The 20,161-nt window shown below is 37.2% G+C and overlaps 1 non-coding gene across 1 annotated transcript; it reads right to left on the reverse strand.

Moving 5' to 3' along the window:
* Nucleotides 1-14,029: 14,029 nt before the first annotated feature.
* On the reverse strand, nucleotides 14,030-14,112 carry LOC128597962 (small nucleolar RNA SNORD60). Its single transcript, XR_008383495.1, has one exon. It is a non-coding gene; the product is annotated as a small nucleolar RNA SNORD60 (small nucleolar RNA).
* Nucleotides 14,113-20,161: the final 6,049 nt, after the last annotated feature.

Below are 20,161 nucleotides of genomic sequence, written 5' to 3' on the forward strand. Positions count from 1 at the left end.
AACACTCTCAGGTTTTAAATCTCCAGCTTGTAATTGAATAGAATTGTGGTCCTACTTGGTTTCTGTTTTCTCCTGAACACTTAATGATCATCTTGTCCTTCCTGAGTAGCTTCCAGAGCATCAGTTAGAATCTTGTTTCCTCCAGTGCAATTAAGTCAATGTTAACACACTGAAGAAGGGATGTTCTTTCCCTGGAAATGGATAAGACTGTCCACAGTGGTTTAGTTTGCACTCACATGTGTCTATTTGCATTTCTGTGTACTCATGTTGTTTAACCTGTGGAATCCTCCAGGCTGAGGGTGCCTCCCTTTGAAGATTTGGTTTGGCTCTGTCAGGCAAGCTGGGTGCTTCCAACTTAGGCCTGCTTTGTTATTTTCTTGGTTTGGGGGGTCCTGGACCACACAGGTAAGGTAAATTTAAATTATAGACATGGTTATGCTGAAATAGATGTTTTTCCTTGTTGTCAATCTTTCAGGTGACTAGTTTTTTTCTGTCTTCTCTTTCACAGAACATGTAGTCCTTTCACGGTCTCTGGCTCAATTTAGGACCAACCTTTGATCTCATTTTCTGGCTCTCAAAGGACTCTTAAGAGCCAGATCTCTAGGTAACCGAGATTAGCAAATGTGGAACTCAGCTATGCTTTAAGTGCTAGTTTGTGATTCTGGTTTAGGATTCCCTGTATTTTTTTCTCGGTTTCCTTTACTTTTTCCAGGTTTGCCTATGTGTTTAACTGGGGGATATTTTTTATATTTTTTCTAGCATTTCTAAGTGTGTGGCAGAGAGAAGGTCTTTCATGGTATATCTTGTCTACTATGTGCTATATTTTCTTTTTATGAAATCATGTAAGATACTCATTTTTAGGTAAAACTAAGTGCAATGAAATAGCAGGAGAACGGAAACTTCAGCATTTCCTTGTTATCACAGATAGAAAGCACCATTATTTGCTTCTTTACATGAGGAATGCCTTGAACACACAGGGGCCCACAGATATGTATTTGCACAGCTTTGGCTAGTCTGTTTCTAATCACCTAATCAACTCACTGTCTTTATTTGTTATATAAGCCTGGCCTTTTTTTTTTTGCAGTTTTTGGCCAGGGACAGGTTTGAATTTGCCACCTCTGGTATATGGGGCCAGCACCCTACTCCTTGAGCCACAGGTGCTGCCCATAAGCCTGACCCTTTTTCCCATTTGTAAAATATATACATTTTCTGCTATTCCATGTGCAAAATATATAACTTTGCTGCTATAGAAGAGCAGAACAAGCACACTTGTGCCATATTCCCTATTTCTCTCTTCTATGACGAAGATTAAAATGGTTTTTCTCACTATCAGGATAATGGTAAATGAGAATGAATACCCCCACCCCACCATTTTGCAGAAGTGTGTGTGATGTCCAGTGACTCAGGAAGTGCATTTGATGGCTAGGTAGTAACTCAGGGGCCGTGGTAGTTTGAAAAGAAAAGGACACCTCCATAAGCCAGTAGGTGGGACCTAAAGAGTGCAGAGCTCAGGATCACCCTGCATGCTTTCTCCCTCCTGTACTCAAGGAGTCTCCCACTTTTCTCAGGTTTGCTTCATATGCGGACGTAGCTTTGAGACTGGCATAGCAGATGTTCAATAAGTATTTTAAGAATGAATGAATATATTCCCTTTCTGACAAAACTCATCCAAAACAAAAACTACCCTTTAGTGTTTGTTTTATCTGATTTTCACTTAGATAAAAATTGTGGAGTAGAGTTTGGGAAGAAGTATATTGGATTTGTTGTCCCTCATAGCTTCCTAAGAGATAGTCCTGCCTCTCTGCTGTAATCTTCTTATAACCTGTAATTTGTGTTGTGATTAACAAGATATATCTGGAAACACTAAGCTTTTGTAAGTATAATTTACACAAATGTATATTTTTATGAAGCATGCAAATTTAAATAATGGAGTCTTTGTGACTGGCAAATAAGGAACTAGAATGAAACACAAATCAAACATCTGTCTTTAGGATCCAGAAATAACACAATGAAACTGTGCCTTAAAAGCTTTGGAAAGGCATAATAGTGCAAATAAAATCAGATAAAACAAGTTTAATTTTTTAGGAAAGGCAAATCACTAAAAACATTTCAATTCCAGAGGCTTCAGAAACAAACTTTGATGTACTTTCCTCCATAAAAGAATTACATGTCTTTTTCCACCCTCACGTTTGAATATTTGGTAAGTTGCTTTAAGAACTTTAACACCAGTGCAGTACATAAATGTTTTTTGTTTGTTTGTTTCAAATACAAGAATTGTATACAGGAGACATTTTTACATGAAAAAAAGTAATTTTTCCCAAAGAAAATTATATCCAAAGACAAATGGAGAGTAATGATCATTATAAGAAATGTAATCCTGAAGGCCTAGAACCATGTAAGACATTTCTAACATACAGTATCCGACCAACAGAGACCATCTCAGGGATTTTTATAGATGAAGCTGAGCTAGTGGCAAAATGGGAAGTAGAACAAAGCCGACTGAAACACAAGAAGGATGATGTTTTTTGAAAAAGAAAAATTTCAGAACATTAAAAACAAACGTCCTTTTTTCCCAAACACATTTTCAAGCATTACAGAAAATACTGTCTAATGAAACATGGAAACTTGTTTAAATCATTGAAAAATGCCAAATACAGCAGTAATTTAGGAGAAATGGCTTTTTGGTTATTTTTCCCTCCTCGGGTCAGACAGCCTTTATCCCGTCTTATTGCTTTTCCGTGTGAGTTGGCAGAAGGCAAATGGAAATGGAAAATTTATAGCAATTGTTTGCTTTCCTTGTAACCTTTGCCAAGCAGCTTTGTGAAGGCAACTTTTATAATAAAAAATGTATTTTTATATTTAAATGTTGGTTGCTTATGTAGGAAATGAAAGAGCTTGTATGAAAGACTGCTTCTCCAGCTCCATTTAAGTAGGTATTCTATAACAGAAATTTAGAATTTAAAGGAAATTTAGATCATCTAGTTCAAAGCGTTCATTTTATTGAAAAAAGAAACCGATCTCTAGTGCATTACCCTGAATCACATAGTGGCTGTGATATAGCTGAAGCTAAAGCCCAGACCTCCTGACCCCCAAGTTCTGTGTACTTTTTATTAATACTATAAATATAAGGGCTCTCATTCTCTTTCTGGTTTACTTCTGGTAGAAGATGGAAGAATCATATATATCTTGCATTCTCATTTCAATTTAGGTAATAATCCAGAGTTTTTAAGCACATGGTTTATATACCTATAATACCTTCTTCCTTTCTTTCTATACCAGAAAGCCATGTGACACAGAGGCTGTGGTTAAACACATTTCCCCCATTCTTACTATATTTACCATTTGTAACGAGTTAATTCCATATATAGTCTCTCCTCTTGAGTGTTATGTGTGTATTAACATGGTTTCTATTGAGTTGCATGAACGGAATGTTATGCTTCTGAATTTAATTTCTCTGCCTCAAATGATGCAATTTGGGCATCATTCTTTAAAGAAACACAACATATGCTGCCTACTATCAGAATATAATAAAATGTATGTTAAAAATACAGTTTGAAGGATAATGATTGCTGTGGAAAACAATGATTTCTTTATTTTACAAAAAAATTCCATGAAGATTCCCTTAGTTAATTCCTCTTACATTTTTGAAATTTAGTTTATACCCAGTGTTTCAATAACATGACATAGAGCAAAATTCATTTGAATTTGATAACAATTAAAACCCATCCAAACTTTTCTTAAAAAAACTCTAACAGCACAAAGCATTAGTTATATTTAATAATATAAACAATAATATATTTAATGTTATACTTATTATTTTTACTCTTTTCCAAGGCCCAAGGTTGTTCGGTAGGATGAATGATACTATCTGCAGATTGGAAACAGATTTAAATGCTTAAGTCAATGCCTAGAAATAGCCTGGAGAATCAAATATGCCTGAGAAAAGGGGGTCAAAAAAGTGTTACGAAACACTTGCAATTAAGGAATATTCCACTTAAGTCTGTTTTAAGTCAAGCAATGTTCCAAAGGGACTATGTGGTTTTATTTTTAGGCTGCAGTTTACTGATTTGGGCTGCAGCCTCTGTTAACTGGCAGAACTACCCTTAGCCTACAGATGTTTTATGGGTTCTATAGCATGGGAAATTAAATGTTTTGCCTGTCATCTTGGTCAGACAAAGAAATGGATTACTGTGCTGAGACAATTTTATCTAGGGACACATGCAAGGTTATTTGACAGACTCTGAGATTCATACTGTTCACACAGAAAGGATTTCAGTTAGTGATGAATTAGTCAATAAAACTTTGGAGGCCATATTGGAAACAGGATCAGTCTAGTTGCCAGCTTTATCTCTGAAGGGTTGAGATAGAAAACTAGCAAAAGTCAATAGCCCATGATACAAAAGTCAGGGGACTGACAAAAGATCACTGTGAGGAGACAGGAAACACTTGTGGTTGAGGAAGAGACCAGATCATATATCATTAGAGGTGTTTAGAATTCAGGAGTAAGACACACTGGTCTGACTTTAAGTGCATGTGATGTGATGTGTCCCGCACTCACACAGGGCCCGGAGTTTGGCTTTAGTGCTCTGTGTCAATATCTTAAAAGTTTCAGTTTTTTTAATCAAAGGACTCTTCATTCTTATTTTGTACTGAGCTTCACCAATTATTCAGGTGGTCTTATTAGAAGGGGACACAAAAGTCTAAGGGATAGAAATCAGAAGGCATTTTTTTTAATATGTTTTAATTTGCATTGAGGAAAATTCTATTTTCTGTTTATAGGGTTTAGAGGAGAAGCATTTAAATAATACTCCTGACATTATGGTTGGATGAAAGGCCAGAAGGGCAACAGCCTATGAAGTTGTGGTTGTGTGAAGAGGCAATGATAGTGCTGCTGATGGGTGGGGTGTATTCCTGGGTAGATGAAGGACAGTACTGGATTTCACAGGGTGGGAGTGGCCAGGTGAGGGTGAGGTGGTAGAGCTACGGCTGGAGTCTCAGCGGGGTTGGAAGCACAAGGGTAGCAGCCAAGTGAAAACGCTATAACAGGGCTCATCAAAATTGCCTAGGCAGTTGCTGTTGACCTAATTAGGAAGCTTGAAGAGTAAACAGAATGTACGGAGTTACACTGCCCTTGACTTTCTGGTGCTAGAGAGAAAGTCACCTGATTTTCCATGTTTCAGATTACTTATCGAAATGATTTTTCATAGCAGCTGCCCTCCAACAACTGACAGTTTGAATGTGATAGTATCTGTCAAGCTTTAGGCTCCTAAGAGATAGGCTCTTTATCAGACGATACAGTATCCTGATCCTTTGATAAGAAATAAATGAATTTGGGCTCTTGTAGAGTTGGCTGGGAGGATGTGATTTGAAGTGGTATAGGAATTCAAGTGTGCTAGGAGGCAGTTCTCCAAGGAGATATATGCAGCAGCTGTCCTCCTCACCACGAAAGCTCCAGCATATTATCTAGTTATATTTCCTCACAGTTAAGTGTAGGATCAGACACAAGATATTAGGTCTCTTAGATATTGCAAATGGGTTCTACTTAATCTAGATGATTCACAAAAAGGATAATCTGCAAACTCTTGAGGGCATTACAAATAATTTTAGTAGACTCCTTAAATTTTCAAATGACAAAATTGAAAGAACCACAGTGAATAGCCCAGGTCTCACAGCTAGGAGTATAAAGCCATGTCTCATGAGCAAGTCTATTAGCTGCTAGGTTAGGGCTTTTCCCTTGTAACTTACATGTCTTCTGGACCAGTGGTCCCCAACCATTTTGGCACAAGGGACTTATTTCATGGTAGACAATTATTCTACACACTTAGGGGAGAAGGATGGTTCTGACATGAGTCTGTGAGCAATTGACTTATGGTCTCTGTGCAGTCAAACCTGTGATAATCTGTATTTGCAGCTGCTCCCCAGCACTAGTACCCCTGCCTCACTTCCACCTCAAATCATCAGGTGTTAGATTCTCATAAGGAGCATGCAATGTAGATCCCTCACGTGCACAGTTGACAGTATGGTTCACATTCCTATGAGAATTTACTGCCGCTGCTTATCTGATAGGAGGCGGAGCTCAGGCAGTGATGTGAGTGATGAGGAGTGGCTATAAAAACAGATGAAGTGGGCGGCGCCTGTGGCTCAGTGAGTAGGGCGCCGGCCCCATATGCCGAGGGTGGTGGGTTCAAACCCAGCCCCGGCCAAACTGCAACAGAAAAATAGCCGGGCGTTGTGGCGGGCGCCTGTAGTCCCAGCTGCTCGGGAGGCTGAGGCAAGAGAATCGCTTAAGCCCAGGAGTTGGAGGTTGCTGTGAGCCGTGTGACGCCACGGCACTCTACCCGAGGGCGGTACCGTGAGACTCTGTCTCTACAAAAAAAAAAACCCCAAAAAACAGATGAAGCTTCACTTGTTTATTGGCCACTCATCTGCTGTTGTGTGCCCCAGGTTTCTAACAGACCATGGATTGGTACTGGTCATAGGCCCTGGGGGTTGGGGATAGCAGTTCATTATACTGAGGAGTTCTGTTTATTTTTGTATTTAAAGATGTCTCCAAGGTTATCATGGAGTGCTAATTATTCAGAGTCATAATAAAAATAATAATTATCATTCATATAGAGGTAGGAACTTTACCTAATCATTCTGACAACCTTGAGAGGCATATTCTATTATCTTCATTTTTGAGAGGAGGAAAGTGAGACTCAGTGTCACATGGCTGTTAATTAGATAGACTTCAGAACTTCTTCAACTATTCAGCAGTTTTTGGCAACTATTCATCCCTGAGCGGGCTTCACTGCCTTAGTGGGAACTCTCCTGTTTTGTTCTCACTGAGCAAGAACTCAAACACTCATTACAAGGATATTAACCTTATAGCATCTTGATAAATATGCTACATAATTTAACCCATTTAATTTTCATAAAACTCTGATATATATACTATTCATATTTTTAGAAGACCAAAACTTATGATTTACCAAAGTTCTCAAAACTAATAAAAGATCCAACTAATAGGATTCAGACTCAAAACTCTGATTCCGAACCCTAGCCTCTTAATCGCTGACTCCCATACTGGTAGTTCATGGTCATCCAAGGGTTTTATTTGCATGCAGAGTTCTCAAACTTGCCCCAACATTTTATAATAAAAAATTTCAAATGTACAGAAAAGTTGAAAGAATTGTATAATGTGCATCCTTAGACCACCCCTGAAACAATGCTTTACTATATTTGCTTCATTACTTATCTACATAATTATCTATCCAATATTTATCTATCCTCAACCCATGTATTTTATTCATTTCAAAGTAATTTGCAGATAGCAGTGTTAACCCTAAACACTTCAGCACTCTTATTATTAACCAAGATTCATTATTTATGTACATTTTAAAGTAAAATTTATGTATGGTGAAACAGATAAATCTTAACCATACTATTTACTGAGTTTTGAGAAATGCATATACCCATATAACCCAAACCTGTCTTAACACATAGAGCATGACCATCCTTAGACAGTTCCCTCAAGTGCTACCTCCTTGTAATAAGAAGTTCTTAGCTGGGTCATAGTTGGTCGTATGTTGACACCTCACAACTAGTTTTAATTACATATATGTATGTTATTACTTGCAAATAAGCAGAGGAAAGAGTCAACTAAAAGGATGTAGTGTTTTTGTATTAATTAATGATATTTAATTTCATTTTTCCCCAGTTAATGACAGAGAAGACTTAATTTACTCTTCACGATCAAATCTCTCAGCTGGAGAGCACACTCACTCTTAAAAAGAATCCAAGTAAGAAAAATGGAAACGAATAAGAGGAATGCCACTTTTATAGAAATGCAATAGCGATGTGTGTCAATATATTTGCCAGTCACCTGGAAGACCACATCTAAACCAAGTATTCAGATTATATGAAAGGACAACATTTGAAATCAACTTGAGTTGGGCTCACTAGAAACGGAAGACTGCTAACGAAAATAAAAGGCTTTCCAAGGTTGCACTTGCCCAAGATGTTTTTAATTTAGGCTACAGGGCAGCAAAGGTCAGCATGTTCACCCCTCTGCCAGGTGCTGTGAAGAGCAGAGTGTCATTCAGGGGAATGTGGGTAGAGGCCAGTGGGGGGAGGTGGTGTGGACTTCGTGCTTTTCTCCTGCAGCATTTTGTCAAACCTGTTCAGAGACACAGGATGTGGCCCCTGAAATGAACTCAAGGCCCTTCTGTCACTGCTGGCATTCATGATGAGCAGTGAAGCCCTTAGACTTCATTTACCTAAAATCATGTTGTTCCCCACCCCCACCCCCCTAGCAAAGCATTCTAGGGGTGCTAAGGTGTTTGTAAGTAAAGCAACATGTAAAACAGCACACCAGTTCCTGTTTGACAAGTGGAGTGCCAGTTTCTCATCTCTCCCCAGGGACCACTTATAATGAGAAATTGGCCTTGTGAGCTTTGAAACTTTTCCATTCACAACCCTGTATGTCTTTTATTATTTTGCCTTTTATAATTAGCATGCTATTTTAGTGAAGTAAAAAAAAAAAAAAAATCAGGCTTTAGAAGCACACCAAGGGCATCTGCTTTGCAGAAACTACTCCTTAGTCCCTATCTCTTCACAATGAGTTTTAAATTATTGCCCCAAATGGGAAAATATGAAAATATGTGGCATGTGTATTGATTACATTTTCATCTGGAGGGTCTTCTGTAGAATGGATATTTGTGTGTAGATTTGGTTCCTGTTTCTCTGTGAGACTACTGAATTCTAGAATGTGGGATGGCCAGGAGGCATGACAATTCTGTATTGTGCTTATATTGCTCCTGGTATCTTGCATTATGCTCTTAGTACGAGATAATTAAATGTGTTTTATTGTTAATAATGACTGTACTTTGCAGGTACTAAGTTGTAGAATTTAGTCTGTGATTTGAGGTTACTGGAAGAGTGAGTCTTCTGATTTCGGAACTGCCCCTCACCAGTGCCCTACATGCACTGTACAGATATTTCTGCATTGCTTATCACAAGATACTAGATTTGCACATTGAATTGTCTTTCCCTGAACTCTAACCTCTTTGAGAAGTAGGATCTGTGTCTATCTTATTCCTTATTGGGTCCTCAGAACAAACTAGTGCCTGGCCTTCAGTGGGCCCTTGGTAATTATTTATTTAATTGAATTGATACCTCTTATATCATGTTTTTAGCACCTTTAATAGGCTAAGTATTGCAAAGAGTGCCTTAAACACATTTTTTCTTATGCAATATTCATAGTAATCATAAGATATTATTTTGGTCTTCATATTAGAGATAAGGAATCAAAACTTCAGATGGGGTAAGCAGCATGCTTACCAAAGTTCAGCTGATCTACCTAATTTAGAGGCTGTGACCTTAAAGTACGTCTCTTATTTCCTATACCACATTGCCTAATATATCAGAAGGTAGAGTGATATAAAAATCACCCCGGATGCTGATGGAAATTTACAAAATGTGAAAGATGGGGAAGCTTGTAGAAATATTGGCAGAGGGACGTAGCCATTTCCAAATGTTCACAGAGAGGCTCTTTTCATTGACTACAAATATTTCTTGTTCTTTAAACAAACCAGATAAAGCCTGTTTGTTCATTGTTTCTGCCATTTGAATTGATATTGTACCTATAACTATAATAACGGTAATAACTGTAAGTAAGGATGGCGCAACCATTGCCACTTCATTTAATTGACATTGTTGAGATCTTTTGGATTCTGAGAATATTGGGTGTGCTTGAGGGTTGGGCAGAATGGAAAACGCCAGTTAGTATAATATACCCATTATTTTCACAAGCTTGAAGTGTAATGGTAAATAAGAAGGGTAATCAAATTGCTATATAATGAAAAAGAACACAATAAATATAATTACAAGTAGTCCAATCTAAAGAGCAGCAATCCCTAAACTTTTTGGCATCAGGGGTGGCAGTTTTTTCCAGGAGACCTGAGTGGGAGGTAGGCGAGGAGATGGATTAGATTCTTATAAGGAGCTTGCAACCTAGATCCTATCCTTGTTCAGTTTACAGTAAGGTTGGCACTCCTATGAGAATCTAATGCTGCCACTTATCTGGCAAGAGACGGAGCTCAGGTAGTCACGTGAGATAGGGAAGGGCTGAAAACAGAGATGGAACTTCCCTCACCAGCCTACTGCTCGCTTCCTACTGTGAGGCCTGGTTCTTAGCAGGCTATTGATGGGTCCATGGCCCAGGGATTGGGGACCACACCAATAGAATATAGAAAAGGAGTAAGAAATTATATCTGGATGGTGATAACAGAAATATGTCGTAGAAGGGAAGCACTAAGAGGACCTTGAAAAATGGGCAGGATTTAACAGTTTTATGTGCTGGACATTCAAAGATAAATAAAGACATGGTCTCTGCCCTTAAGACAACCAAGACTTGGTAAAAATTAGTACTGAGGAATTATTAATAGGTAAGAGGAGAGTAGGCTAGAAAAAGCAATTAAGAAATAATTATCTAAGATAATATTGTACAGATAAGAAGGGTTTTGTGTTTTGCTAGAGGAATAGTAAAGACTATATATGGAAGGCCAGAAGTGCGTGAGTGTGGGGATTTAGATTGTGTTTATCTGGCCTTTCAACGGTTGCTCAGAGAAAGGATACAAAGGGGCTTTCAGAGATTAATTAGTAGGAAACAAGTTCAATTAGTGTAAATTCCAGTTCGGTGACTCAGTTTTCTTGGGAAGTCAGAATGCTTTGCGTAGGGAATCCACAGGCTCTGGAAAGGGGAAGGATTTGGCCCTGAACAGGATTATATCAAAATCACGTCAAAGACTGTGAATAATTAAAACCACTCTCAAGGGAAGTTTGTTTTTCCTTCTTGCAATGCACATATGACTCTGGCATAGAAAAACGTTTTTCTAGTTAAATTTTACTTCATTTCCTATTTAAGATTCGTCACGGTAAAACAATCCTTTCTCAAACGGCAGTGTCTTGAAAGTAAAATAGGGTGAACGTTGTCTGAATGTTAGGCAATCTAACATTACCCCCTTGTGGGATCGATCAGTCAGCTTTTTCTTAGATGAAGATCGTAAAGTGTAATAAAGTGACACACATAATCACACACTAGGAATATTTCCATGATGAAGATGGCCAGAGATACTTTTGCTAATAGAAAATAGGATATTAAAGATATTAATTGACTCAGTTCTGTGGCAATAGCTCTTTTCACATTAAGTTTCTCCATGTTGTTGGCTATGAAAATACAAATAGAATAGACAGACTTTTTTTTTTATTAAACATGATTAATAAGGGCAGCACCTGTAGCTTAAGCGGCAAGGGCGCTGGCCACATACACCTAGGGTAGTGGGTTCAAACCCGGCCTGGGTCTGCTAAGCAACAATAAAAACTGCAACCAAAAAAAAATAGCGGCCATTGTGGCAGGTGCCTGTAGTCCCAGCTACTTGGGAGGCTGAGGCAGGAGAATTGCTTAAGCCCAAGAGCTGGAAGTTGCTGTGAACTGTGACACCATGGCAATCTACTGAGTGAGTAGAGATTCTACTCTCAGAATCTCAACAAAGTGAGATTCTATCTCAGTAAATAAATAAATAAATAAATAAATAAATAAATAAAATTTTAAAAATGATTAATAAGTTATTCATAAGTTATAGCAGCCTTCTTGCAGAGTTATTTTATACCAAAAAAATTCACTCAACTCATTTCGATGGTGTCAGTAAATAGACAGAATTGTGGGACCACCGCAATCCAGTTTCAGAACACATCCACCACGCTCAAAAGATCCCATGTACCCATTTCCAGTCACCCCCCACCTGAGCTCCAGACAACCCCTGATCTATTTTCTGTCTCAATAGATTTTCTGTCATCATGTGAGTTTGGAAGGGACACAGTTTGACCCTTCGTATCTAATAATAAATACTCACTTGGCATAGAATATAGCAAGTACTGATTTGTAAGCCTTGCAAATATTAAGTCACTTAATCCTCGTAAGAAACCTCTAAGACAGGTACTGTTATTATCTAGGCTGTATAGATAAGGATTAATAAAGCACAGAAAGGTCACACAGCCAGCAAATCATGATTTGTGCATACCGTATTAGAATCCAGGCCACCTGCCTCAGTGTACATACTCCTATTCCCCAAAGTACACTGTACCACTTCCTAGGCAATCACAGATTGTCCAAATGACTTTACATTATAATGAAATAAAAATTCATTGGCAATGGAGAGTTTATAACCCTAATCTCCTAGGTAGCATTATGAAGGAAATTATATTCCTCTTTGACATAGAAATACAGATTCAGAATGGTCCTTGATTTTCATTAAAGAGAGAATACTTGAAGCAAGATGAAGCTACTTGTAACATTTATATACTCATATTAGGTTGAGCCATATGAAATTGTTTTTTATAAGGTGAAAAATTATAGCATATTGATAATTTTATGTGATTCAAGCTAATATCTTTACCCATGTTTAAAGCAAAAACTTGTCTTTTCTTTCTAGATCAAATAGGCAAATCATCTCATTTCTTTGGAAATTTCTTTTCCCTTCCATACCCTGCCACTCCCATGTAACTCGAACATTTGGGCAACCAAGCCAGCAACCTTCATTGTTTCGGGAAAGGATGACACACAACACGCAGAGAGCAAAATCCCCAGAAACTAAATATCAGTGTTGTCTTTTGAAGTTGAAATGTTTACACTAGGATATAAAATACAGATTTTGAGAGCCAGTAGATGTTTTTCCACCTTTATTCTCAGATTAAATAAAGATTCTTAGTACCAGAAAAGAAAAGAAAAATGTCTGATGGCAGCAAGAACTTCCTTTTCTGGGAGCAGAGTCAGTGACTGAGCAGGGGATTCTTACGTCTTCCTGCCCCAGGCCAATCCTGGAAGGCTGGAGGGTGAGATGGCAGAAATGCACTCTACTGTTTGTTGAGGAAGGATAGATGACCTTAAAATAAGTCCACACTGTCACCACTAGAGCCTTTCAGAAGTAGAAAATAGAAGATTATGAGAAGACTTGATGAAATTACACAAAATTATGAATTTCATAAAGTGAAAACAGATTGGTTTATTAATAATCAAGAACAGGATGCTAGTCTTTCCTTTTTCATTTTAGTGAAGCAAACTGAGGAAACATTTAAAGCTTCTATTACTTTATTCAAAACTCTTGAGCTTAAGTGATCCCACTGCCTCAGCCTCCTGAGTAGCTGGGTCTACAGGCGCCTGCCACAATGCCTGACTATGTTTTAGAGAGTTTAGAGACTGTGTTTTACTCTGATTCAGGCTGGTCTTGAACTCACAAGCTCAACCAATCCACCTGCGGCCTCCCAGAGTGCTAGGATTACAGGTGTGAGTCACCGCACCTCGCCCACTTTAATCAATAGCAAATGAAATTTTGGAACATTTACTCAAGGTTGAGACTGTAAATGAACTAGAGACATATTATCAATTATCAATGTATGCCCTAAAAGAAAATTCATTTACCAGAGATGCTCATATATATTAAACTTTTAATTCTGAGTTCAGAATGGAGCACTTTCATATTCTTTTGTGTTAGAAACAGGTGCTTAGATGTGGAAGATCATGCGACCAACATAAAAACTAAAGTCTCACATAAGAAGCCTGTCAAACATTACCTAAATTCAAGCCATGTATCAAAAACATGTATACCCCCTTCAAATCTTGAAATAAAAAAGTTACCTAAATTCTAACCTTCTTATATTACCAATTATAGAACTGAGGTATAGAGAGGTCATACAATTTGCTCAAGGTCATCATACAGACAATTAATGATACAGGAGTGTAAATCTGTTATTTCTATCCCAATAATTTCATGTTCGGTTCTATCCCATATTCCTATACTTTGGGAGGGTTAACTGATTACAATGTATGTATTCATTTTGAACTTGTATAACATAATTTTATTTTCTGTCTTTCTTTTTAACTATGATTAGAGAGCTCATACATTATCTGAAAATTTAAGTTTTTAAAATTTTCTTTTTCTTTTTTCTCCTTTCTTCTTCTTTTTCTTTTATTTTTTTTACTTTTATCCCCAAGCCTTAGTCTCATAAAATAATCAGAGCTCATGTATAGCTTTCATACTAGTTGCCAGAAATTAAAGCAATTTATCCCAGGCCTAAGTAAAATTTGTATGTGGCAGTCTTTGTTAATTATATGACAGGTAACTCTTCTGAGCATTTTCATCTATGTGGTGGGAAATGAAAGTTTCATGTAGATACTTTATTCTTTAAATGTACCAGATCCATAACAGAAATCACTGTCAATGTATGTATGGAAAAAGAATTAAAGATTGATTGCATTGATCAAAACAAGGATTTCCACATATGCCCATTAGCCACTAGGTGTCATCATAAGTCACTATAATTAAAAGCCCATTTGACAATTTGTTGGAAACGTTAATAGCAAAATTCTTGCTGAGACCTAAGTGACATTTGCGCACACACACACACATGCACACACACACACACGCACACACACAGAGCTTTTGTTATCATTATTATTATTATTATTATTATTATTATTTTTGCAGTTTTTTGGACAGGGCTGGGCTTGAACCCACCACCTCTGGCATATGGGGCCGGCGCCCTACTTCTTTGAGCCACAGGTGCCGCCCAGCTTTATTATTATTATTTTTTAATGCCTGAGATTCCATATTTAAGTCCTAGGTAGAAAGATTAATTAGAAATAGATTTCACATAGTTATTGCTATACTCCATGAACAAGGGATTATAATTGTAGTGCTATGGGTTTTAATAACTAAACAGTGTTTAATCAATGTTAAATAATGACAATATTTGTGTGTCTTGAGATCTTACTGGTCATGCTGCTTAGTCACAAATGAGAGAAGGTTGGGGAGACCCAAGTCTACACTGATCGGTCTGTTTCAGGGAGGAGAAGGAGGAATGTCAGAGGACATGGTTCTGCAGGAGTTGGAACTTTGGTGCTTGCAGGGCATGATATTGGCTGACTGGAAGCCAATGGGCATCTATTTTCTCCTATACACCAGTTTGTAATACTGTGCTTTCACTATATAAAGGTTTGTTTTCTTCAAATAAAATGTTAATTTACAGTTGGCTGAAAACCAAAGTGTTAAAGAGTTCTCAGAATGGATCTGTCATCCACCACTGACTATGAATTTTGAGTCACTTGTCTCAGAAAAGAAAACAAGAATAGAGAAAGATGTTTTGGATTCTCTTCATCTCTACCATAGTGCTCTGGTTGATATTTGTCCTTCTATTTGATATCTTAGTACTCAAGCTCCTTGAAGAATCTCCTACCTTATAAGATGAAGCCCATTTCCCAGGACATAAATAAAAAAAATTAAGGATATTTCAGCCTCCGTTTAAGCTAGGTCATGGGCACATGCCATAGCACCTGTCAATCAGATGCATCTGCACAGACCATGAATCAGAAGTTAGTCACACAATAAAGAGGAAATGCAGATCCTTTTAGCGAGAGTGGTGAGAGAGTGGCCTCTACAACCCGTGGCAGGATGTGGGACCCAACAGCAGCACATGGCGCCTGGTGTCTGGGGTGCTGACCCTACAAGCAGCAGTGCCCACACTCTAGGGTAGTGATGATACCCAGTCTGTGGGACAGTTTTGCAGCAGGATTTGAGATAAATGCACAAAGTCACTTTTTCATTTTCTTTAGGTTCCAGTGTTGTTTTTCAGCAGGATTTTCTCTGAACACACTATGTAGACCTCTCTGCTCTCGTATTCTCTATGTCTTTAATCCTTCTTATTTTTTAGTATTTATTGCCAACTGATTTCCAATTCTTCTTATTTATTTCTTCTTCTCTTTTTATTATTATGATTATTATATTATTTGTCTATTCAAGATAATGCAAATAATTAAGTTTACCAAGCTCACAGTGCTGGGAATTAGGATAATTGGGATTTGAATGTAGCTCAGTTCATTTCCAAGTTGATGCCCTATCCAGGACAATACACTGCATGGATTAAACCCTTTGTACACTTTTCAGCACTAAAAACTCACAGACCTACAACATTAATGATGTTTGAACCAACTCAACTGACTGCATATTCATGAGTCTTTGCCATGTTTTCTTTCTTTCTTTTCTTTTCTTTTTTTTTTTGTAAATTACAGCTTAATATGAGGGTACAAAAGATTAGGTTACATTATTTACATTTTTTAGGTGAAGTCCAGCCCATGTTTTCTTTTCTTTCTTTTTTTCTTTTCTTTTTTTTTTTTTTTTTGAGACAGAGGCCCAATCTGTTGCCATGGGTAGAGTGCTGTAATGTCATTAAACTTATAGCAACTTCAAATTCTTGGGCTCAAGTGATACTCCTACCTCAGCCTCCTGAATATCTGGGACTACAGGCTCCAGCCACAATGTCCAGATAATTTTTCTAATTTTTTATTTATTTATTTATTTATTTTTTTTAGTAGAGATGGGGCTATCCTCTTTCTTCGGCTGGTCTTGAGCTCCTGAATTCAAGCAATCCACCTGCCATGGCCTCCCAGCATGCTAAGATGATGGGCATGAGCCACTGTTCCCAGTCCATGCCATGTTGTATTTTTTTTTAATATATACCTCATCTCTTTATTATTGTGTTAAGACATTTATCCTCTATACTAATAGATCCAACATGTACCCTTGCATTATGCACCATAGGTGTGATCCTACCATTCACCCTCCCTTGAACTGACCTTCCCCCTCCCCTCCCATGACCCTCTCCTCCCTCTTTGATCTTGGGCCATAGTTGTGATCTATTCTTCATATGAAAGTGTGAGTGATTGTAAATTTATTTCATAATAGTACTGAGTACATTGAATATTTTGTCTTCCATTCTTGAGATACTTTACTAAGTAGGATATGTTCCAGCTCCATCCATGTTAATGTAAAAGAGGTAAGTCTCCATCTTTTTTTAAGAGTGTATAATATTCCATGATATTATATACCACAATTTATTAATCCATTCATGGGTTGATGGGCACCTGGGCTTCTTCCATGACTTTGCTATTATGAATTGAGCTGCAATGGACAATCTGGTGGAAATATTTTTGTCATAAAGTGATTTTTGGTCTTTTTGATATACACCTAGTAGAGGAATTACAGGGTCAAATGGCAGGTCTACTTTTAGATCCCTGAGTATTCTCCATACTTCTTTCCAAAAGGGATGTATTAGCTTGCATTCCCAGCAGCAGTGTAGGAGTGTTCCCTTTTCTAAACATCCATGCCAATATGCGTAGTTTTGGGATTTTGTTATGTGAGCCACTCTTACTGGAGTTAGATGATATCTCAAAGTGGTTTTGATTGCATTTCTCTGATGATTAAAGATGATGAGCATTTTTTCATGTGTCTATAGGCCATGTGCCTATCTTCTTCAGAGAAGCTTCTGTTCAAGTCCCTTGCCCACAATGAAATGGGATTAATCTTTTCTTATTAATAAGTTTGAGTTCTCCATGGATTCTGGTTATCAGACCTTTGTCAGAAATGTAAACTGCAAATATCCTCTCCCATTCTGAGGGCTGTCTGCTTGCTTTACTTACTGTGTTCTTGGCTGTGCAGAAGATTTTTAGTTTGACCAGATCCCAGTAATGTATTTTTGGTATATTGCTTCAATTGCTGGGGGGTCCTCCTCATAAAGTATTCTCCCTAACCAATTTCTTCAAGTGTTTCTCCTGCACTTTCTCCAAGAATCTTTATAGTTTCATGTCTTAACTTTAAATCTTTTATCCAGTGAGGGTCAATTTTTGTTAATGGTGAAAGGTGTGGGTCCAGTTTCAGTCTTCTACAAGTCACCAGCCAATTCTCCTAGCACCATTTGTTAAATAGAGAATCTTTCCCCCAGTTTATATTTTTGATGGGCTTGTCAAAGATCAAATGATGATAAGTGTCTGGGTTCATCTTTTGGTTCTCAATTCTGTTCCATACATCTACCTCTCCAGTTTTGTGCCATTACCATGCTGTTCTGATCACTATAGATTTATAGTATAGCCTGAAGTCTGGTAGGGTGATTTCTCCTGATTTGTTTTTATTTCTGAGTAAGTCTTGGCTATTTGAGATTTTTTATGGTTCCACATAAAACGAAGTACTATTTTTTCCAGATATTTAAAGTATGACAGTGGTGCTTTGATAGGGATTGCATTAAATTCGTAAATTGCTTTGGTAATATGGACGTTTTAACCATGTTGATTCTTCCTAGCCATGAGCATGGTATGTTTTTCCATTTGTTAACATCTTCAGCTATTTCTTTCTCAGCGTTTCCTAATTCTCTTCATAGACATCTTTCACATCCTTTGTTAGGTAAATTCCCAAATATTTCATTTTCTTTGGTACAACTGTAAAGGGAATAGAGTCCTTGACTGGTTTTTGGCCTGACTATTATTGATATATATATAAAGCTACTGATTTGTAAGCATTGGTTTTGTATTCTGAGAGGCTACTGTATTCCTTGATCACTTCTAAGAGTTTTGTGGTTGAGTCCCTGGGGTTTTCCAAGTATAAAATCATATCATCTGTGAAGAGTGAAAAAAAAAATCCTTAATTAATACTACTAAAACTTTATTGTCTGAAATATGAAAAGCTGAAAGAAATTGACCAATACTTAGAAGCATGCCAACTTCCTAGACTTAATCGGAAAGAATTGGAAATGCTGAACAGACCTATATCAAGTACTGAAATAGAATCAACTATATGAAATCTCCCAAAAAAGAAGAGTCTGGGACCAGATGGCTTCACATCAGAATTCTACCAAACCTTTAAAGAGGAGCTAGTACCTATATTCCTCCTTTTAAAGAGGAACTAGTACCTATATTACTTAACCTTTTCCAAAACATTGAAAAAGAAGGAATACTTTCTAACACATTCTATGAAGCAAATATCACCCTGATCCCCAAACCAGGAAAAGACTCAACAAGAAAAGAAAACTATAGACCAATATCTTTAATGAACATAGATGTAAAAATATTCAATAAGATCCTAGCAAACATACCAGCAACATACCAAAACATATCCAGCAACATACCAAAAAAATTATATACCATGACCAAGTGGGGTTTTATCTCAGGGTCTCAAGGATGGTTCAATATACGTGAATCTATAAATATACATCACATCACAAAAACTAAAAAACAAAGACCATATGATTCTCTCAATTGATGCAGAAAAAGCTTTTGACAATATCCAGCATCCTTTCATGATCAGAACACTTAAGAAAATAGCTATAGAAGGGCCTTTTCTTAAACTGATAGAGGCAATCTACAGCAAACCCACAGCCAATATTATATTGAATGCAGTAAAATTGAAAACATTTCCACTTAGGTCAAGCAAGGTTGCCCATTGTTTCCATTGCTTTTTAATGTTGTAATGGAAGTCTTAGCCATTGCAATCAGGCAAGAAAAGGCGATCAAGGGTATACAAATAGGGTCAGAGGAGGCCATGTTGTCTTAGTCTAGATTGTAAGTAGCTGAAGTGGCAAAGAGCCTGCATTCATTATGCATTATCATTGGAGACACAGCCTAGATAGGAATCTCAAACAGTTGTTAAATACCAGTGTTCAGTATTTAGTATTGTTTTTTATTTAGGTAGAATCGAAAATAATGGCAATTCATTCTCAATTCTCATTCTCTTTTTATTAGTTAAATAAATTAGGTCAAGAACAATTGGCTAGCCTATCTTCATATGAGAACATTATGAATTTGAGGAACCAGTGGTCCATTACAGTGTTAATATTGTGGGGTGATGTGAATGTTTTAAAAATTACCAAAGTAGAAGTATGTGTTAAAATGATAACAAAAAAAAAAAACAGAAAAAAAGCAAAATGCAATCAAACACGTCATACATATCTACGTCTAGATAAGGATGATGACTCTGTGTGTGCAGTTAGATGTCACTAAAAAGCAAGACCATGATTAAAAATAGTTGTTGTGGTCAGACATGTGATACCACAAAGCGGAAGAAGGCTAATCTTGAGCCACATGTATTTTTAAAAAAACATCCTACTGCTCATCTATTTACAGAAACAAGCTTGACCATTGATTGGTAACCAAGGCAGGAAGAAGTCATTTGATATTCATGCACAAATTCATCTATTTCAATTTGAATATAATCTTGAAAGATATAGTTTTTAGATGGTTAGGTTAATTCGTGAAATAATTAAATTTTATATAAAACATTTGTAAAATGCTTTATATATA

The sequence above is a fragment of the Nycticebus coucang genome, chromosome 10 (assembly GCF_027406575.1).
Source record: "Nycticebus coucang isolate mNycCou1 chromosome 10, mNycCou1.pri, whole genome shotgun sequence".
Classification (NCBI taxonomy): domain Eukaryota; kingdom Metazoa; phylum Chordata; class Mammalia; order Primates; family Lorisidae; genus Nycticebus; species Nycticebus coucang.